Source organism: Myxine glutinosa, chromosome 3, assembly GCF_964187855.1.
Source record: "Myxine glutinosa chromosome 3, kmMyxGlut1.1, whole genome shotgun sequence".
In the NCBI taxonomy this organism is placed as follows: Eukaryota; Metazoa; Chordata; class Myxini; order Myxiniformes; family Myxinidae; genus Myxine; species Myxine glutinosa.
In genome coordinates this window covers 75,882,401-75,905,967 of record NC_136263.1, presented here as the reverse complement: position 1 = coordinate 75,905,967, position 23,567 = coordinate 75,882,401, and positions in this window count along the sequence as shown.

Below are 23,567 nucleotides of genomic sequence, written 5' to 3'. Positions count from 1 at the left end.
CGACTGTATCTCCGTCTTATCAGTTTATGATCATCAGTTTATTACAGAGGAACTACTTAGACAAGTCTTTCGTTTTACCGTGCATTGACTCTGAAGTCATCCCAATCACACGCGCGCAGAGAGGAGCGAGATCATTTTTTTTTACTCTATCTGTCTGCCTGGCAGTCAAACAAACTGAAAATTATTCCAAACAGGAGGCTTGCTGCTTTTTAAAGGATGTTATAAAGGACACAAACAACAGGCACTAATAACTAATGTAATGTGTTTGATAGGGTGGTGTAATAGACACTGCAAAAAATGGCAGTAAATTCCAAAATTTATTTATTTATACAACTTTTACAATCTCTATTTTATTGAAATTTAATTCTATACTTGGACCCTGTAGAACACAAATCGTCTGTCATAATACTTCCAAGAACCTCCAGTTGTGCACTACTTCCATTTAAATAAAGGTTCAATGGGGTGGTGTATAAGGGTGGTATTTGGAACTGCTTCTGGTCTACTTCAATAGCACTAAAAATTTTGGATTTCTTTAACAATCGTTAAATATATTATTATATCAAAATTGAAGGACAATTGAAGTAACACTGCACGGGGTATCATGTTCTATGATCTCTCTAGTTAGAAAATGATCTGTGGCCATAGTGGGTTGTTGATGCTTTGCAATGTCCACAGCAGAGAAAAGAGGAAGAGGAGGGCACAAATGAGGATAGGAAGAGTGAATGAGAGTGAGGGGATAAAAAGTATGAGAGGCAAAGTTGATAAAACTAAATAAAATAAAGTAAAGGTGAACAAACAGATGGAAAGTATTGAAATATTGTGCTTGGGATTGTGTAGCCATAGGGTCCTGAGTTTGAATCCCGGTCAGCCATTGAATTAACACCAGGAGGGTTGACTCGGTCTGTCATCCTTCCAAGATCGGCGAAATGAGTACCAGTGTACTGGTAATCGGGGCACTGCATCATCGGCCCAGCTGCGCCTTCAGCCAGCAATACTACCGGCAGTCCTGTGCCGTGTACGAGAACAGGAAGAAGAAGAAGAAGAAGAAAGGTTGTAAGGTAGGTATAAATGATCAATACAAGTTTGTTTATCTTGTGTGGAGTTAATGGCTGATCCTGTAGATAAGGCTTTGCTCTTTGTGCTTATAACTATCCGAGATGCTGAAAGAAGAAAAATACCTGAGACTGCCATGTGACTGAATAAATGTCCAGGAAGGTTGATGTATTGAGCAACCTGGTTGGGGAGGTCTGTGCTGTTTGTCCGAGTAATACATCGAGTAAGTGTTCACCGAAGCGATTGCTCAGTCTTTGTCAGGTTTCACCAATAGCTATAGATAGTGGGGAGATGAGATGAGAGAGAGAGAGAGAGAGAGAGAGAGAGAGAGAGAGAGAGAGAGAGAGAGAGAGAGAGAGAGAGAGACAGAGACAGAGACAGAGACAGAGACAGAGAGAGAGAGACAGACAGGGACAGACAGAGAGATGGGGAGAGACGAGGGTCAATAATGGGTAAGGGTGGGAAATCCCACTCCTTCTCTCCATTTTCCAACCCCTTCCCCTTCCTCCATTTTGAAAAGAATGATTCGGATGATTCCGATTCTGTAGATCACATTAATGGAGGTGCAGTTGAAATGGTTGGTCAGTGACTTTAATACTGCTTTTCGACCCTGAGAGGGAAGAAGTCCTCTTTATGAAGGTGCAGGTGTTACAGCGATTCATGAACTCTTGATTGTTTCTGGTGAGAGGTCAGAGGGTCCTTTAACCAGGGAAAGTCTCAAATTTCTGTGCCATTTGAAAGAGATGAAAGGTGGTTGTGTGAATATTAAGGTGGTTTCAGGATAATTCGGTAAAAGTTTGAAGTTCCTCTAGAAGTCTCGATATTGTTCTCGACTTGAAGGTTAATGAGACGGCAGATCAATGTGAACAGGATCCTTGCTTTGTTTTGTTTTGTTTTCCTCTCGGAAGGTTGTAAAGCCACCTGTCTGTCAGTGTTGTGGGCATGCACCAGTGCACCAGCCACAGTGGGGGTAGAAAGGCATATTGAATGAAAAACTTGCACATCTCACTTGATTTTGATTTTAAGGTGGAATTGTCACTGCACAGACAACAGAGCCTGAGGAAATGAGAATATTGCTCCTCCGACCCCACCCTCCTTCTGAACTCTCACCTCACTCCTCCCCTCCCTCATTCTCCCACACCACCACCTCCACACTCCCATCCCACCTCTTCCCCTCCTTCCTCCCCTCCACCGCTTCCCCATTTTCCTCTCACCCCATCCTCCCTCTGGACTCCCAGCTCCCCTACAGAGGAGGGTTGGGTGAGGGGGGGAGGGGAGCAGAGAGAAAGAGGTGGGAGAGCGAACGAGATAGAAAGAGGGGTGGAAGAAGGAGGGAGAAGGAGAGCGAGGGTGAGGAGAGATAGGGGATGATTCAGTTGGGGTCCAGAGGAAGAGAGCAGGGAGGGGAGATACAGGAGGGAGGAGGGAAAGAGGAGGAGAGCAGGGAAGGGTGAGAGATCCCAGTCCTTCCCCCTCCATCCTCCAACCACTTCCCTTCCAACCCTTCCACCCCACCCTTTCCCTCCGGACTCCTTGCTGCTCTCTCAGAGGGGTAGGGGGGAGGGGGGGCGCAGAGAGAAAGATGTGGGAGAGAGATGGGGTGTGGAAGGATAGAGAGAGAGGGGATGATGCAGTTGTTGTCTGGAGGAGAGAGATGGGAGAGATGGGAGAGAGAGAGAGAGAGAGAGAGAGAGAGAGAGAGAGAGGTGAGGGGGAGAGAGGTGAGGGGGAGTGAGGTGAGGGGGAGTGAGGTGAGGGGGAGAGAGGTGAGGGGGAGAGAGGTGAGGGGGAGAGGAGTGAGGGGAGGGGGGAGAGGGGTGAGGGGGAGAGAGGTGAGGGGGAGAGAGAGAGGTGAGGGGGAGAGAGAGAGGTGAGGGGGAGAGAGAGAGGTGAGGGGGAAAGAGAGAGGTGAGGAGGATAGAGAGAGCCGAGGTGAGGGGGGGGAGAGAGAGAGGTGAGGGGGAGAGAGAGAGGTGAGGGGGAGAGAGAGAGGTGAGGGGGAGAGAGAGAGAGAGGTGAGGGGGAGAGGGGTGAGGGGGAGAGAGGTGAGGGGGAGAGAGAGAGGTGAGGGGGAGAGAGAGAGGTGAGGGGGAGAGAGAGAGGTGAGGGGGAAAGAGAGAGGTGAGGGGGAGAGAGAGCCGAGGTGAGGGGGGGGAGAGAGAGAGGTGAGGGGGAGAGAGAGAGGTGAGGGGGAGAGAGAGAGGTGAGGGGGAGAGAGAGAGAGGTGAGGGGGAGAGAGAGAGAGGTGAGAGGGAGAGAGAGCCGAGGTGAGGGGAGAGAGAGCCGAGGTGAGGAGGAGAGAGAGCCGAGGTGAGGGGGGGAGAGAGCCGAGGTGAGGGGGAGAGAGAGAGGTGAGGGGAGAGAGAGAGGTGAGGGGAGAGAGAGAGGTGTGGGGGAGAGAGAGGGAGGTGAGGGGGAGAGAGAGGGAGGTGAGGGGGAGAGAGAGAGAGGTGAGGGGGAGAGAGAGAGAGAGGTGAGGGGAGAGAGAGAGGCGAGGGGAGAGAGAGAGTTGAGGGGGAGAGAGAGAGGTGAGGGGAGAGAGAGGGGTGAGGGGAGAGAGAGAGGTGAGGGGAGAGAGAGAGGTGAGGGGAGAGAGAGAGTTGAGGGGGAGAGAGAGAGAGAGGTGAGGGGGAGAGAGAGAGAGAGGTGAGGGGAGAGAGAGAGGCGAGGGGAGAGAGAGAGTTGAGGGGGAGAGAGAGAGGTGAGGGGAGAGAGAGGGGTGAGGGGAGAGAGAGGGGTGAGGGGAGAGAGAGTTGAGGGGGAGAGAGAGAGGCGAGGGGAGAGAGAGAGTTGAGGGGGAGAGAGAGAGGTGAGGGGAGAGAGAGAGGCGAGGGGAGAGAGAGAGTTGAGGGGGAGAGAGAGAGGTGAGGGGAGAGAGAGGGGTGAGGGGAGTTTAGAGAGGAGAGGAGAGAGAGTGGACTGAGGGGGAGTGAGGATGGGGGGAAAGGGAGGGGGGGGGGGGGAAGAAAAGCCGGCAGATGTAACGACCAATTTAATGTCTATCCGAGGGATGGCACACACATTGATGTATCACCCAGCCTGTGAAATACCAGGATGACAGTTTATAGCTGGATTGCGAATGAAATACAGGCTAGATGGCTTCGAGTGAGTGTGGTTATCTTCCTCCAATGTAGGCCGAAGTGCTGCTTCATCAGGATGAAGATGAAGATTTCCGCATCGTGCTGTCGTGCTTGTCCCGTTGCTTTACGAATTATAATCCTCTAATTTATTTACCAATTATAAACCTACCCATGATATTCAATGCTTCTCATTTTATTAAGACCTATGACATCCTTATCTGTCAGTCATGGTCACAACATCAATCTTGCAACAAATTTCTTAACTCAAATACGTTTCCCATTATCGCCGTTATTTTGCCATTTGCGATTCCATTATCGCCGTTACACTTTAACGCCTCGACGATACTTGTTGCTGACATCTATTAGCAAGTTGTTCGTTTTGCATGTGGTGATGCGAGTTCATAACAGAAGTATTTCGGTAAATTTTAATATGTTCAAGTCATAAATTGCAAATAATTTTTGAGTTCATCCATGTTTTTAACGACCTTTCTCTAAAAACAGAATTTATGCGCTTGGTCTTTGTGGAATTGAGGTCAAAACAAAACCCGAGCTGGACATTAGGAACTGCAGTCAGTGCTCACACAAGAATCTCCTTTTTGATTGCTGTAATTTTATTTTTCCTGATGGGAAATATTTCTGCCGAGAGCATTTCGCAAATAACTCAATGTCAAAAACCTTCTGCAGGAGCATTTCAATTTTACATACAGAAACAGAGACTGAATATAATGTTCCAAAATTCCTGTCTGGATCTGACCTCGATAGCCACTTAATGCAGAAAAGAAAGTCACCCTTCTTTGTCCGTGCTTATATTTTTACAATGTGAACTAGAGCAGCACTCGGTAGAGAGCACATGAAGGCCAGGCTGAACAGATTACGTTTTGTACCTTCTCATCCGGACCTTAACCACTACCTAATCATCTTGTTGTCACCTACCAAACTCATCCACTAAGTTTTGTCAGAATCCATCCACAACGTTTTGAGATTTCGTGCAATATATCCTTTTTGCCCCATCTCTCAATGGTAAAGAATCACTTTTAAAAAATTCTAGCATCTATATCTGTATCCGGATCTTCATCAACATCGAATCAATTCATCCTTTTCACACGCCCAACGTGTCCACCATGTTTTGTCTAAATCTGTCAATAACTTTTTCGAGATAGCCTGCTCACAGACAGACGGACAAATACACAGGGGTGAATACATAACCTCCGTCCACCTTCGGTCTGTGAGCAGGGTATCTCAAAGATTTGTGGAAGGATTCGGGAGAATTTTGGTGGAGATGTTGGATATGTGACAAGGACGAAATGATTCGATTTTGGCGAAGATCCGGGTACTAGGATTTTAACGTGATTATTCACTATTTTGAGGTATGGCCAAAAATAATATACTGTATCGCACAATATCTCAAAAATCTTTGTACGGAGTCGGACGAAACTTGGTGGACAGGTTGGGTGTGTGACGAGGATGAATCTATTCCATTTTGGTAATATCCCAATCTGGATCCGACAGTTTTGTGATTCTTCACCATTGAATGATAGAGCTAAAACTGATATACAGTATGGCACAATATCTCAAAAAGTTATGGACAGTGTGGAAGTGTAACTCAGTGTAACGTATTGATTGGCCCTGGTAACTCATTGATTAAATCTGGTAACGAAGCAGAATGTGCATGAACATGATAATCCTTTGGAAACACCTGGTCAAGGCCCCAGGCTAGAGCACCCCCCCCCCCTGCTGTGTAAATGGAAATCACAGCAGGAGGGGAGCGAGCTGATGCCAGGACTCGGTGCGATGCATGACCTCGGGACATTAGCGGAGAGGAGATTAAGTCCAGTTTGGCGATATAACGAGAGCAAACGTTGAGTAAAGTAGACTTGTCCTCAGAAGCCCTGCCCGACGGAACGATGGAATGAACGAGTACTTGCTACGTGAAGCGCTGACCGAACGGGAGTGTCGGATGAACGAGAAGGACCAGCGAAAAGAGTTAACCTGATCCATTATATTATGCGGTATCATTTTGGTAATTGGATGAAGTGAATACAGTTTAATAAACTAGACCTTTTGTAACCTGTGTCCGGTCATTGGAGTCCTGTGAGTCATACACGAAATTCTACCACAATATGGAGGCACCGCTGAAATTTCGAGTGGACGTCGCCAAGGTGAGCATGTAAGCATGACGTCTTGGGGATCTGTCCATTATGAAATATGAATTCTGAAGATGGAGGATTTGGTGTGTGGGACTTGCATTCCGTAGGTAATCCAAGGAGTGTAAAAGTATTTTTGTCACGACCGTCCAAGGTAAAAGTCACGGATGGAACGGTTTAAATGATTCTATTATTCGTGTGCTTGCATATGCGTACGGTATACGCTGGGTGTTAAGAGCCTTACTCTGGTCTGCGGGCAAGTCGGCTCATGAAGTGCACCATGAGGCGATTTGTTTGCCGGGTCGGTAAGGTTCGGTAAGGTCCGTACACGTGTACAATCGTGTACACCCGTTTTAAATAGAGAATTTTTTTTCAGTTTTCCCGCCATAACTAAAACTCGTTCGATTTTTTTTTGACGAAATTTGCTAGATAAATAGCATGGGTGACACGGATTAAATGATTTTATGATTATGAATTAATGAGAAAATGATTTTATATTTAAATATAAAAATTGATCTGCTTGGTGTTAGTTTAAGGGCTGTTCCAAATTTATCTTGATTATGAGACAAAAACAGCAGAATGGGAATCAACAGACAATGGAACAGCTCGCGACGAGTGTTTGTGGGTGACAACCACCCTCTGGTCGAGGCTCATAGAAGGGGTGATGCTTACTGATTCGGCACGCTTAAAATAGGTGTTAATGGTGGGATGTCAGAGGTTTTGGCGTGGGCTTAATAGTCACACTGTTTTGGAAAACAATGCTCGATGCAACATGATCCTAAAAAAAGAACCCAGCCCTACATCGAAAGATCAGGAAGGGAAGGAATGGAAAATTTGTCAAGGTTTGAAATTAATCGGACAAGGGGGTCCCAAGGTATGGTCACCGTACTCGCAAGCCGTTCGCTTTGGCTCTGCGGATGGACCGAACCATTGCATGTAAATAGGAGGGTGGTTCTGTGGTCGTTCGTTTTGGCTTTGCGAATGGACCAAACCATTCCATGCAAATAGAAGGGTGGTTCTGTGGTCGTTCGTTTTGGCTTTGCGAATGGACCAAACCATTCCATGCAAATAGGAGGGTGGTTCTGTGGTCGTTACTGCCACGTGGTTTCAAAGTTTTGTTGTTGTTGTTTGCACGCATGTTTTTTGCAAGCACGTACGGGCGAGCACGTACGTGCGGGCACGCCCTAGTATATATAAACCAGAGGTAATATTAAGTTATGGAATTAATTGCTTTCAACAATGCAAAGGGTGACAAAATATGGGATTTTAATGGGATTTTTTAATGGGATATTGGTTTAGGAATGTTTAGAGGTCATTGCAATGTGATAATGACTTGTGACCATTTGTTGTTGGAACTTGTTGTTGGAACTTGCTGTTGGAACTTGCTGTTGGAACTTGTTGGAACTTGTTGTTGGAACTTGCTGTTGGAACTTGTTGTTGGAACTTGTTGGAACTTGTTGTTGGAACTTGTTGTTGGAACTTGTTGTTGGAACTTGTTGTTGGAACTTGTTGTTGGAACTTGCTGTTGGAACTTGTTGTTGGAACTTGTTGGAACTTGTTGGAACTTGTTGTTGGAACTTGTTGTTGTTGGAACTTGTTGTTGGAACTTGCTGTTGGAACTTGTTGTTGGAACTTGTTGTTGGAACTTGTTGTTGGAACTTGTTGTTGGAACTTGTTGTTGGAACTTGTTGTTGGAACTTGTTGTTGGAACTTGCTGTTGGAACTTGTTGGAACTTGTTGTTGGAACTTGTTGTTGGAACTTGTTGTTGGAACTTGCTGTTGGAACTTGCTGTTGGAACTTGTTGGAACTTGTTGTTGGAACTTGTTGTTGGAACTTGTTGTTGGAACTTGCTGTTGGAACTTGCTGTTGGAACTTGTTGGAACTTGTTGTTGGAACTTGTTGTTGGAACTTGTTGTTGGAACTTGCTGTTGGAACTTGTTGTTGGAACTTGTTGGAACTTGTTGTTGGAACTTGTTGTTGGAACTTGTTGTTGGAACTTGCTGTTGGAACTTGCTGTTGGAACTTGTTGGAACTTGTTGTTGGAACTTGTTGTTGGAACTTGTTGTTGGAACTTGCTGTTGGAACTTGTTGTTGGAACTTGTTGGAACTTGTTGTTGGAACTTGCTGTTGGAACTTGCTGTTGGAACTTGTTGGAACTTGTTGTTGGAACTTGTTGTTGGAACTTGTTGTTGGAACTTGCTGTTGGAACTTGCTGTTGGAACTTGCTGTTGGAACTTGTTGGAACTTGTTGTTGGAACTTGTTGTTGGAACTTGTTGTTGGAACTTGTTGTTGGAACTTGCTGTTGGAACTTGCTGTTGGAACTTGCTGTTGGAACTTGTTGGAACTTGTTGTTGGAACTTGTTGTTGGAACTTGTTGTTGGAACTTGCTGTTGGAACTTGTTGTTGGAACTTGTTGGAACTTGTTGTTGGAACTTGTTGTTGGAACTTGTTGTTGGAACTTGCTGTTGGAACTTGCTGTTGGAACTTGTTGGAACTTGTTGTTGGAACTTGTTGTTGGAACTTGTTGTTGGAACTTGCTGTTGGAACTTGTTGTTGGAACTTGTTGGAACTTGTTGTTGGAACTTGTTGTTGGAACTTGTTGTTGGAACTTGCTGTTGGAACTTGCTGTTGGAACTTGTTGGAACTTGTTGTTGGAACTTGTTGTTGGAACTTGTTGTTGGAACTTGTTGTTGGAACTTGCTGTTGGAACTTGTTGTTGGAACTTGTTGGAACTTGCTGTTGGAACTTGCTGTTGGAACTTGCTGTTGGAACTTGTTGGAACTTGTTGTTGGAACTTGTTGTTGGAACTTGTTGTTGGAACTTGCTGTTGGAACTTGTTGGAACTTGTTGTTGGAACTTGTTGTTGGAACTTGTTGTTGGAACTTGTTGTTGGAACTTGTTGTTGGAACTTGTTGTTGGAACTTGCTGTTGGAACTTGTTGTTGGAACTTGTTGTTGGAACTTGCTGTTGGAACTTGCTGTTGGAACTTGTTGGAACTTGTTGTTGGAACTTGCTGTTGGAACTTGTTGTTGCAACTTGTTGGAACTTGTTGTTGGAACTTGCTGTTGGAACTTGCTGTTGGAACTTGTTGGAACTTGTTGTTGGAACTTGTTGTTGGAACTTGTTGTTGGAACTTGCTGTTGGAACTTGCTGTTGGAACTTGTTGGAACTTGTTGTTGGAACTTGTTGTTGGAACTTGTTGTTGGAACTTGCTGTTGGAACTTGCTGTTGGAACTTGTTGGAACTTGTTGTTGGAACTTGTTGTTGGAACTTGTTGTTGGAACTTGCTGTTGGAACTTGTTGTTGGAACTTGTTGTTGGAACTTGTTGTTGGAACTTGCTGTTGGAACTTGTTGTTGGAACTTGCTGTTGGAACTTGTTGTTGGAACTTGCTGTTGGAACTTGCTGTTGGAACTTGTTGTTGGAACTTGTTGTTGGAACTTGTTGTTGGAACTTGTTGTTGGAACTTGCTGTTGGAACTTGTTGTTGGAACTTGTTGTTGGAATGTTTTGGGAACATTCAAATGTTGGGTTTTGCAACGTTTTGCTCCAACGTTTTGGGGACATTCGAATGTCAAGTGAATCGAATGAGAATTCAGGAATTATTTCATTATTAACGATTAATGAAGTACTTATTTAATTAATTACATTTCTTATTACATTACAGTAATTACATTACAGTAATTACCTGAGGTAATTACAGTAATTACAGTTCCGGTAATTACAGTAATTACAGTAATCATTACAGTAATTGCAGTAATCTTATTACAGTAATTACATTACATTAACTCAGGCACCTTTTGAGTAAGGAAGCTGATATTTGGACATGACACTGACCAAGTGATGTGGCTGTCAAGGAAAATATTGATTTATTGATTAATCATTTAATAAATTAACTCGTTGATTTATAAATGACTTATTTAATTAAAATTCCTGAGAGACACATCTTCGGATGAAATACTTGCAGATTGGTTATGCTATGAGCCAATTGATTAAGGAAAATATGTTGTGATGGCCATATTGGCAATTTCATGGCCATATTCGTGGCAACTCAGTTAGTGCCACTGCACCTTTAAAATGCATCCCTGCGTTCATTTTTCGATCGATTGAGTTGAAATTTTGAACAATCGGATCTGGACTGTCGTTGTTAACGACTCTAGCACGCACTCGTCCAATCAGGATGGAGCGGTATGGTCCCCGGATCATCACTGCCCGCAGTTTTAATTAATTTTACTTTTTCTCTTGGGCATATAATTTTGAAGACATGCATGTCATGATAGAGGAAATGTTTGTTCTGTTAAACGGAATAAATGTTGTTTATTTTTGTGGGTGTCTATTTTTGAGTATTTTGGATATATTTTCACGACTAATTCCAGTTATCGTCCTGCAAAAGGTCTGCTCGTTCTTTTCCTTTGAGTCGTAAATTCCTGTTGAATTCTCATTAAAAAGCGGAATTAAGTACGCTGTGTGATGATGGAGATCCTTGATGACGAATCAGGAATAGTGAATGAGCAGACAAATATCACGGATGGTACACCAGATAGGGAAAATGTAGATGAAACCCCTTTTGCTCAGGTGCTGTGTAGCGCTGCACAAAGATCCATATGAGCGGGGCCTGGTTGCTGTGTAATTAGTACACAAAGAACCAATTACTAGGGTGCTGAATAAACACAAAGATCCATTTTTGGAGCTGGTTCTCCCGGTGCTGTGATTTATTCAAAGAACCAAAATCTTGTAAGAATTAAGATATGATTTGTCGACATCATAAATACTTTAATATATGTAACGATTTTTGTAACGATCATCCTGCAAAAGGTCTGCTCGTTCTTTTCCTTTGAGTCGTAAAATCCTGTTGAATTCTCATTAGAATGCGGAATTAAGTACGCTGTGTGATGATGGAGATCCTTGATGACGAATCAGGAATAGTGAATGAGCAAACAAATATCACGGATGCTGCGGCTGGAGCAGGGGAAGCGATTTTTGAATTGTTCAGTGATTATTCGATATTGTTATGACTTATTGTCAATAGGTATACTAAGTGGCCATGAGCTAGCCTGTTGCTATGTACAGTTTTATTCTATTGTTGATTATACCACATAGCTGTGGTGATAAAGGAAATGTTCGTTTTAAATAGATGATTATGATAGGACCATGACTATAAAATCATGATGATTATTATGAATGATATCATAGGGTTCAAATGCAGAATGCTGCATGAACTTGGGAAAGAACTTTCAAGCCCTATGGGATAAATTGGGTATTACAAGCGATGGAGTTTCAAAATTTAGCATGATTGAATAAATTTTACAGTCTTATTTCAGGAGTTTTACGAAATTTATATTGCCAAGAGATTTTGGATACTATTAAAAGAAAAATGATGAGATATTTTTCCCAATGAACTTTAATATCTGCCATCCATTTTGGCTGTCTCACGAATGAAGGATGAGTTGCCTTTAGTGGTTGCAAAGAAAATTTGTGGAGACCAGGCAAAATGGGGAAATATGTCAGATATGACCCTAGGACAGGACGGTGATTCATCAATTGACATGAGGTACGAACCAGAGGTGACGACCGATAAGTCGATCTCAGTCAATGGATGGACCTGTCCTGACATCATTGGGGAAAGGGCTTATGCAAGGAGTCATTCAAAATGATTAATTTGATTTATTGATGAATATTGATGAATTAATTGAAATTGAATAATTGATTGAATTGTTAATTGATTGAATCTAATTGATTGAATTTAATTGCATAAATTGAACTGAATAAATTGAATTGAATATATTGATTGTTTGATTGATGAAAATGCGGTCTCAAGAAAGAAGCTTTGATATCTTTGCGAGATATTATCAATGTGGAGACAACCTGGGAAAATTGAGCAAGGTGGTGAGTTTATATACAGATATATATGTGCGGTTACCATTGTGTGATTTCCCCGTCAAACAGAGCGGACACCTGAGGATTCACCCACTTCATACTGACCCTCCGGCTCATCTGCAAATACTGATCTGTGAGATTGGATTGTGCAAAAGCCACAGCTGAGGGAGATTCTCTGGAAATCACCGTGCGAACAGGTGGAGAGATCCTTCCTGGAGGTACGAGTGAAGCTTTAGAGGAACCTGGAACAAGCTACAACACATCCAACGCTACTTTGATAAAAGGCAGAATGGGAAATGGAGCCTGCAAGAACACACAAGGACAACCAGAGATTCCACAAAAAGGTACTTGTACACATCATATGTACGACCGTTATGGTGCCGAAGCTATAAGGCAGGTCGAGAATTGGTATTTGTGGACAAAGGGACATGATGAGGAGTTTCCAAGAGATGGTACATTTGAGCGAAGTCGATTGGAAAGATTGGAACAAAGATTGAAAGCCAGGAAGAGACAGAATCTAACGGTAGACTGGCTTGCATTCCATCTTTGGGATGGTGAATCCAGACAACGGGAACAGCAAGAACGGATAACGGAACTAGAACTTAAAATAAAAAGGATACAGGATACAGTGGAGGAGACAAATGCACAACTGCCCTCGAAATTAGGAATGAAAGTCACAGTTGTCCCATCTGATTTCCAGTTGTCTCCCCAAAAAGGACGGTACAGAGAATTTTTTCGTGTTTCAGGAGATAACGAGAGATTGCAGTGGCAACTCAGGGATGTAGAGATGCAGCCCAGCAATACAAGTGCACAGGCGCACAGATCAGACAACGACAGAAACCGGTGTTTCGAGTGTGGAAAGATGGGACATTGGAGAAGAAGATGTCCGTATGTCAACAGGAAGACAAGGTCATGGGGCAAACCAAGATCAAGGGTACCAGTGCTTACCGGTACCTCAGACAATGATTAGGCCTTCATTGCTGCAAATCCCAAATGATGATTGGCCTCAACAGATTCGATTACTGGACAAACATGAACAACTGTCAATGATTCTTGTGTCTGAAAAGTTTTCAGAGCAAGAATGATTCATTTTTCTTTTTGCTTGTTAACAAATTAATAAATTAATTGATCAAATGCCAAAATTGGATCTTCTATTTTGGGCACAGCAATTTTAAATTTACAAAGTTTGGAACAATTGCGTTGCAATTGTTGGCAAACCAAGTAACAAGAGTCACATGATGATCAGGTGGGAATTTCGGACTATTGTTCCGCACGATTGATAGGTCAATGGTCGACTGACATGCAAATGGGTGTGTAGTCAAAATTTGGATAGATTATTGTGAAGGCAGAAAGGGTAATTTCAATTTGACATCATAAGGGTTTTCTAAGAATGGACTTTTGGTTTATTTGTCTATAAGCATTTTGAATTTGATTGACAAATTTTATGAAATTGAAATAAAATTGACACCCATCTGATCTGTAAATAATGGTTCCAACGCAAACAAATATGCATAATGCATGTGTGTGTGTGTTTTTGTGTATCAATCTTACAAGATTGTGGACACCGACAGTGTGCCTGTCTGGAAATGGATAGTTATATGTGGATGGGATTGGGATATGTGGATGGGATTGAATATCCAGAGAATCCGTAAAATAAAATAGAAATATAATTTGATTATGAACATTATCTCTTTTGTCAAGGGAAATGGAATATAAAATTTTTTGATGTGCTGGGTTATGAGCAGCCATTAATTAATAGTAAAATTGTGAGTAATTTTGGGATTCCATTTTTGATAGAATGTATATGAGAATAACATCTATTTATGGATATGAGCTTCATAAAAGGAAATGAGGAAGTACAAAATCATCCAAATTTGGGAGAGGTCTTACACTGACTTCCCAGAATACTCTGCTCATGGATTTTATATATATAAACTTGAATTTTATCAGCATATAAATTGTGCTGTATGTATGGATGTGTTTTAGGCATAGATGATATGGGAAAAGAGTAAAGAAAATTTTGCTGGTTTGAACTATTGTGGGTTTTTCAGTTCTGGAGTTTAAACAAAGTCACTGGTTAACAGATGAGAAAGGATAGTAAATAAATTATTCTCTGCTGGGCAAATTAAGTACGATATTACTAAGACTTATGAGAGCTATTGTTCCGCCTTACAGCAGTGGAAAATTATTGAAAAAAATTAGATCCAACATAATGAATCTAAAAAAGAATGTGATAGGGATAATATCCTCAATTTGTACTAATTATTTGATTGTGGGTAAAGGAATTAAGTCATCGTAGTGGATTGTTAACAGCAGCCTGAAAATGTCCTGAGAGTGTGCATCCATGTAATCAGAAATCCCAGATTTGTTTTTACAAACAACATTTGGTAGAGGTCTTGTGTGGAACACTTCCTTGGTAGATAAAAACGGTACTGCATGCTGGCAGCCACTTTTGCGGCCAGTTAGGCCAAACAAATTGAGAGGAAATTGTAGTTAAATACGTAAGTTACACATGGCTATTTGTAAAAAAGGAAATTTGTTGAGATGGGAAACATTTTTTCGAAGGTTTATTAAGGTGTTATAATATGACATGTGGCAAGGCAAACTATTGGATGGGAAAATTAGATCTGGCTATAGAATAAATTTATTGACCCCTTGAAGTTAATCCTTCGAATCATTGTTTCACTGGCATTTTTGTTCAAATTGGAAATAGTTTGGTAGAGCTTTGGTTAAAACCTTTGGTTGCGGTATCTTGGAACGAATTGATAAACCATAGGAGATTGATAAGAATAGAAACAAATATGGACCCAAAATAGAAAGTTGGATTCATGCCTCTCATTGCAAGCAAGCACATGGGGCTAAGGTGGACGATCCCACAGAAAATGAGGCTGCACCTAGCAGCCCAGCAGAACATTCAGTGGTAGAAAAATGATAGTCATGATTTACAGTCATTTGAATTACATTTTAACACCCCTTGCATTGATAAACATTACATTTTCAACATGTGATATTCCTACTTGGAATAGTGACATTTATTTGCCTACATGACATACAATTACCTGCTGATATTAATACAGCATGAGTGAAAAAATGTATCACAACTACACTCATGATCAGGGGATTGAGTTCAACCCCGGGAGATAGGGGGATCAGGGTAAGACAAATAATCTGATTATGTTACATATTAAGGGATTTTCTTTATTTACCTTTTAGGAAGCTTGTTAGTTTGGTATATAATGTTAAATGTCATCGACATATAACTATGTCATAGATATGAATATATACAAGGAGTAGCAGACTTGTTTGTTGGTTTAGTAGTTATATTGGCAATTGTTTTAGTGGTGGCTTGCTTGAAAGCCTTAGTGACGGTGTGTTTGAATAAGGTAACCAACAACACGATGATAACACATGAAGTGACAAATGAGGAAAGAAATGTGGAACCAGAAAAGGAAGACTTTTATGGCGACATAAACAGTAGAATTAAGATAATGGCATAACGACAATGTTATGAGTTGTGTAAATTACAATATCAATGAACTCATATCACCACGAGTGACACACTGTTAAAAAAAAAAAAAAAAAAAAAAAAGAGGGAAAAGAAGAAGTGGAGAGGAATTATGGTAATAATACATTATGCTTAATTTGTTGGTTTGGGAAAATTGTTGTTGGGAATTAGGTATTCCCGTTTGTGATTGTAATCATATACAATGCTATTCTTAGTTTAGTAATAAAATACATACCTGATTGAATATTATTTGTGTGACGCATATAAATGAATATAACTTTTTGTGTTAAGGAAAAACAACAAATTGTTGAATGTGAAACTGTCGGAAGATATACATGATTATGCTGATTTCATGGTAAGATGTACCCTATCTGATTCAGTGTGTGCGGAAAGCAGATTCAGATGTGACTGAGCATAAGGATAAGACGAGATCACATTTTGGAGGGATTGCTAACGGAATTGGGAAGAAGAAAGAAAGAAAATTTGTGGCTAAAAAATGAAGTTAATCGTGGCATACACCCTCTTTCTCAAAGAATGATGAAGACATTCTCCCGTGTAACTTGGAGATGAATGCTTACCTTCACCAAGGAAATTTATGTGACCATTTGCCTGGATCACACTGCAACATATGAAAGAAAGGCGATCACTTACTCTTGTTCGAAGACTTCGAACATTCACCACATCAGAAGTTGCAGGACAACGACATTTTACCTGCAACCTCTGTGAAATGCGGGGACATATGTTATTACTTCACCAACGTCCGGGGAACCAGCATGGAGCTGCAAAAAACGGCTGTGCCCTTGTCACAACAGCTGTGCACGATTCTGCTGGTTGCTCCTGGTAAGGACCATGAATGACCTGAACACCATGGTCCCAACATCAGTGTGGAAGCATCCGGCATCCCTGTTCCACATCTTGCTGGCCAATCAACGTCACACCAATACTTGCTGCCCACTCACAATGAGGGAAGAGGCAAGTCGACTACAACTGGGTGAAGGCCTTGTTCAAGGAATCATTATGGTTCACAGCAAAAAAGTGGCAAGAATGCTACATGGAGAGAAGGGTCAGTCTATGACTCCGCAGTGTTACCACAACAGCGAAATCCTACACGAAGTAGTGCAGGAGCTATGAAGACATTAGGAGAAAATGTTTCATACCTGGATTCAAACACAAGTGATCAGCCCTTCCTTTCAAACAAAGTTAACATTTGTGTGGAGGCAAACGTTTTTTGCCAGATGGTGCAGATGCTTTACAAAACTTGAAAATGAAGTGAAATTGTTGTATCTTGGTGATGGTGAAGTATTGTTTTGAAAATATATTTGTGATGCAAATGCAATAGATTGAACAATATGGAAGGAGTCAATGACCAACGAAATGTTTTGTGATTCTTGCAGGATGACGGTGTATGCCTAAGGGAATTTGATTACCAAAGTGATTGATTATTTACTTATACTTGTAATGATGTTTACTAGTAGTGATTGATTGTTTACTTATATTGATGTTTAGATTAATGGTTAATATAAACAAAAACAAAAAGATGAGGGAATTGTGGAAGTGTAACTCAGTGTAACGTATTGATTGGCCCTGGTAACTCATTGATTAAATCTGGTAACGAAGCAGAATGTGCATGAACATGATAATCCTTTGGAAACACCTGGTCAAGGCCCCAGGCTAGAGCACCCCCCCCCCTGCTGTGTAAATGGAAATCACAGCAGGAGGGGAGCGAGCTGATGCCAGGACTCGGTGCGATGCATGACCTCGGGACATTAGCGGAGAGGAGATTAAGTCCAGTTTGGCGATATAACGAGAGCAAACGTTGAGTAAAGTAGACTTGTCCTCAGAAGCCCTGCCCGACGGAACGATGGAATGAACGAGTACTTGCTACGTGAAGCGCTGACCGAACGGGAGTGTCGGATGAACGAGAAGGACCAGCGAAAAGAGTTAACCTGATCCATTATATTATGCGGTATCATTTTGGTAATTGGATGAAGTGAATACAGTTTAATAAACTAGACCTTTTGTAACCTGTGTCCGGTCATTGGAGTCCTGTGAGTCATACACGAAATTCTACCACAACAGATTCAGATGAAACTTGGTGAACACGTTGGGTGTGTGACGATGATGAATTGATTCGATTTTGGTGAAGATCCAGATCCGGATATGGGAAATTCTTAATTTTTAAACTGACGACTATTCACCATTGAGAGATGGGTCCAAAAACGATACACAGCATAATATTTCAATTTTTTTAATGGACGAGATTTGACAAAACTAGGTCGATGAGTCGGTTAGACGACAAGAACAAGCCTATTATGTTTTCGTTCATGTCCAGATCCAGATCCGTCCTATCAGTGGGATACAAAACATAAACTATACAGCCTGGTGGAGGTATGTGCTCTACAGAGTGCTGCTCTAGTTACGAGCTGTAAATACCAACATGTCTTAAAATTAAAAAAGCCGAATAAAGACCCAGGAATCCCAATACACTTTGACTTTCAATGAGGTTTTTTGTTTCGCATCAGGCATTTATAGACGGATGTTTATACCATCATTATATCTATATTAGATAGATCTATATTATATTAGATCTACATTATATCTATATTAGATAGATCTATATTATATTAGATCTACATTATATCTACATTAGATATATCTATATTATATTAGATCTACATTATATCTATATTAGATAGATCTATATTATATTAGATCTACATTATATCTATATTAGATAGATCTATATTATATTAGATCTACATTATATCTATATTAGATAGATCTATATTATATTAGATCTACATTATATCTATATTAGATAGATCCATATTATATTAGATCTACATTATATCTATATTAGATAGATCTATATTATATTAGATCTACATTATATCTATATTAGATAGATCCATATTATATTAGATCTACATTACATCTCTATTAGATCATTACATTTATCTTCCCCCATCCAAAACCTTGATATTCTCTACCACTGTTAATTCAGCCAAGATCCAATTTTTTGAAATACCGACTTCTTTCCTGAAAGTCCGAGCAGTGTCCATGTGTTTTTTGTTTTTTTTTACCTCCCCCCCCCCCCCCTCTTCCCTTCTCATGCCTCCTCCCCCCAAGCCCTCTCTCTCCCACAGATCTCCCGATGACCCTGCTCTCAAATGTTGTATGTGTGCCTCCTTTTCTCTCCCCATCTTGTCTCCCACTCCCTTTATCATATGTTTTATGTGTCAGTTTGTCTTTTTGTGATCAATGTTAGCTCTTACACGAGCCTCGATCTTGTATACAAAAAAATATATCTATATATATATATATGTGTGTATATATATATATATATATATATATATATATATATATATATATATATATAAAACTGTAAGAAATAGTAGAAACCCCACAGTACGAGAAGGACGTCTCATTTGCATTAAATGAATAATCGGGAGATTAAATCAGACGCAGGCGTAGCTTCAGGACGGTCGATCTTTAATTTTCGACAAGCTTTCGACCAACAAAGGTCTTCTTCTTAGTCGTCCCCAAGTTCAGCGGAAGTGAACAAACATCTTCCCAGGCCCTGATGCAGCAAAGCTGCCCCAAACCATAATATTTCCACCACCATGCTTTACAGTTGGTATCAGGTTCTTGTGGTCAAATGCTGTCTTTGGTTTTCGCCAGACATGTATTCTGGTACTGTGGCCAAATCGCTCCACCTTTGACTCATCTGTCCAGAGCACATTGTTCCAGAAGTGCTGGTCTTTGCCTAGGTGTTCATTGGCAAACTTTAGTCTTGCCCTGATGTTCTTTCTGGACAGCAAAGGTTTCCTCCTGGCACACCTCCCATGTAGATCAAATTTGTGCAGCCTCTTTCTAATGGTAGACTCATGCACTTTGACATCAACAGTGGCAAGAGCTACCTGTAGGTCCCGTGATGATATTCTGGGGTTCTTAGAAACTTATTTCAGCATCTTGCGGTCTACTCTCGGGCTGAACTTGCTGGGGCGGCCTGGCCTGAACAAGTTGGCAGTTGTTTGGAATCTTCTCCACTTGTAGATGATCTTCCGGACAGTCAAATGATTGATTTCAAATTGTTTGGAGATCTTTTTAAATCCCTTCCCAGACTCGTAGGCATCTATAACCTTCTTTCTGAAGGCTTCAAAGATCTCTTTTGATCTAGGCATGGTGATGCCGCACACTTCAACAACAAAGAGCAAACCAAACTAAATGTCTGAGGTTTAAATAAGACAGGTTCCTCCAAGATCCTCTCTAACGATGTTCTAATCATTTGCACCTGATCTGGTGCACCTGATTCTAATTTTAAGCATTTGAAGTAGTGATAAATGTAGGGGTGTACTTACTTTTTCCACATGCGAAATTTGCATTTATGTTTATTTATATTATACAATGGACGACAAAATGTAAATGTTTCATGATATTTGTTTATTATATCACTTTTATCTATCAATATTGTTGAAATGAAGATCAAATAGCTGTATGTTGAAGTATGTTGAAAAAGTCAAAACTTTACATGGGGTGTGCTTACTTTTTCACGTGACTGTATGTACATATATGTATGTATGTGTATATATATATATATATATATATATATATATATATATATATATATATATATATATATATATATATATATATATATATATATATTGTTGCGGAGATGAGGACTGTATATTTTTTGATTGTGTGCTGTACTATTATTATTATTGTTTATTCTGCGCCCCTCTACCTCCGGAGCTGTGTAAAGGTGAAAGGGCATCCCATAATTAGTCCACAAGCATACACGCCAGCCAAATAATAGAACACCCCTGTTTGATAGTTATCTCTTATTATGTGTTTTTAGAGTAAGGCTGTGTCTCCCATTAATTGAAATACTCCATTGCACCCGTGAAAGAGATCGATTCCCTTCATTCCCACTCCCCAACACTTCCATTCCCCCCTTTCCGTCAATTGCAATTCGCATTGCCAACTGCATGTTGGGCGGTTTTCCCTTCATCCGCCATTGACCACGAGGCAGGGTTGGGGGAAGGAAGGCGGGTCCCCACCTCGTCAGAGAGGGGAGGAGTGAGCCAGCCCCACTCGACCAACCATGAACAAGGGGTTTGGCTTGAGAGGGCGGGGAGAGAACGTTTGGGGGAGGTTCGAAAAGGTGAAGGGGCGGGGCCTATATAACCCACGGCGGGGGTGTTCCCAAGAGAGATGCACTTTGAGTTGGTCTGAGTTGGTTGAGAGTCGGTCGTCAAGTGGAGAGTGGTGAAGAGTCAGTCAGTAGAGGTGGTGGTCAAGTGGTTGCGTTGGTTGCGGTGAGGAGTCGGTGGTAAAGAGTGAGGGACCAAGAAAGAGTTGAGGGTGTGGACCAACGAGTCAGACAAGTCCTGGGAACGCAGCGGAGGCCGCAGCAGCAAGAACACCCAACAGCCAAAGGGGGCCTGAACGGCGGTTTGGAGCAGGACCGTAAAGGAACGGCGGCTGCTAAACGCGCCGGTTGAGCTGCAGGACCCCTTGGACCTTTCCTCTCCCTCCAGCCATCCACCTCCTGCCTTTCCATCCTTCTTGTGGACGTGAGTTTGTTCCGTTTGTTCTGTCCTGGGCATAAGTTAAGTCTGTAGATAAGCTAGTATTTGCACTGTGTCACCTGCGTCTTATGTGTTGTAAATAAACATTGATTGCTCCTTTTTGCTTGTGTAAATAATAAATCCCATTACTCTTCTGTCCGTCTATTCGTTTTATTTCTTTTCCTCTTTGCATTCGTCGTTTCAGTCTTTTCCCCTCATTGAGCAGCTGCGGTGCGATCCGGCCAAAGTCCTGGGTGAATCGGGTGAGTCAGGGATCCTGTAACGGTCGCGGCAATACCACCGCTCGGTAAATAACATCTTAATCCGCGATCAGTAACAATTGGTGTCAGGAGTGGGATTCGGACCTGGGACTAAATTTGTTAGGCCCAAATTTTGGAACACCAATTGTGTTATATCTGTAACAATTGGTGTCTGGGAGTGAGATTCGGGGCCCGAACCAAATTTTTAAAACATCTAGAAAAAATTTGGTCAAAATTTGGAGCTGCTGGAAATTTGTGTTGTTTTAAAGCAAAACCCGAATTTTGAAATCGCGCCATGGCTGGTCAAGGCGACGGGATGTCGGTGGGAGAGATAGACGGGGTAGAATCGACCCAGGACCTCGGGGAAATGTATGTGGAGGAAAGGGTGGAGGAGAGTAAAGAACGTGTGGTTGAGGGGGTATCAGGTGCACAAAATGGCGCTCTCGCGCACGTGGTTACAGCGGCACCAAATTTAGCCACGCCCATGGTCGCGGCAGCCGAGCCAGAGATGCCAGAGTACGTGCGAGTCTTTATGATTGAAATGATGGCAAAAATGAGGGCTCAGACTGAGCAAATTGAAGCAACAACGAAAGAAATGAGGGCCGATATGGAGAAAAGGGAGCAGAGGGACAGAGACCGCAAGTTGGGCGAAAGGGTCCCAGGGGTGCACGACGAGGTAATGCGGGTCGAAAAGCACTGGTTGAGCGAAGCGGAGGAAAGCACGGGTACAATGACGGGGGTAGAAATCGCGACACGGGGTTTGGAAAAGCCGGCGACCGATGAGGTAGAGGGAATTTTATTAAAGCCAACGGTCGTCGAGGTGAGTAAAGAAAAAGCGGAAGTGGGCATTGAAATTGAAGAGATGACGGAGGTAGCCCGGGAATTGCAGGGAGAAATGGAAAATGTACAAAGTCCCTGCTCAAATCATGATGATGTACTCGCTAATCCAAATGGAAGTTTGCAGGTTTTGGTGCAGGGAGGAAGAAGAACCCCGAAGGTGAGACGTGCTGTTGTGTATTGTGCGGGGAGATTTTGCAGGAGGATGTTTAGCGACAAAAGAATTTTCGCGCGCTTGGGATCGAGGAAGCATCCGGGCGTTGGTGAAGGGTCCCGTGTGAGTGGAAATGGCACGCGTGGGAGGAAAAAGTGTGCATCGGCGAGTGGGTGTGTTATAAAGTGTGGGAGTGAAACCGAGTGCGAGCGAGAATGCACGTCGGGGTGTACGGAGTGTGACACGAATAGTGAGTTGGTGATGGCGCAGGTGCGAGAGGGCACATCGGAGCGCGAGTGTGAAACCGAGTGCGAGCGAGAATGCACGTCGGGGTGTACGGAGTGTGACACGAATAGTGAGTTGGTGATGGCGCAGGTGCGAGAGGGCACATCGGAGCGCGAGTGTGAAACCGAGTGCGAGCGAGAATGCACGTCGGGGTGTACGGAGTGTGACATGAATAGTGAGTTGGTGATGGCGCAGGTGCGAGAGGGCACATCGGAGCGCGAGTGTGAAACCGAGTGCGAGCGAGAATGCACGTCGGGGTGTACGAAGTGTGACACGGAGAGTAAGGTGGTGGTGGAACGTGTGCGAGGAAGCACACCTGAGTTGGTCATGGCGCGAGTGTGGGAGAGCCCATCTGAGCGCGTTAGTGGGTGGATGCCAGAGTGCACGCCCATGGTGAGTGTTACGGAGGACGTAACGGAGGAGAGGTGTGGACCAAAGTGTGCGCAGGAGTGTGCGCGAGAGGTGTGGTGTGTAACAGGGAGAGCGTTGGTGGAATGTACGGACGGCGTTGGAACGCCGGGTTTTGTGAGGGTGAAAGGGGTAGCGTATGCTTGTAAGCATGCAAGTAAAGCATCGACGGTAACCGGATTAGTGGTTAGAGCGACGGATAGCCGATGCGAGCACTCGGTGCGAGGGGTGCTTTGTTGGGTGCGAGGCCCGGCGCGGATCGATGCTGCGTCGCTTCTCTTCGAAGCGTCGTTGCCGATTCGGGCTTGGCCCCGCCCCGCACGGTCGAGTCCGGGCTTTGTCGGGCGAGGCGACCGGTCCGGTTCGAGGGCGAGTGGGAGGAAGCGGAACG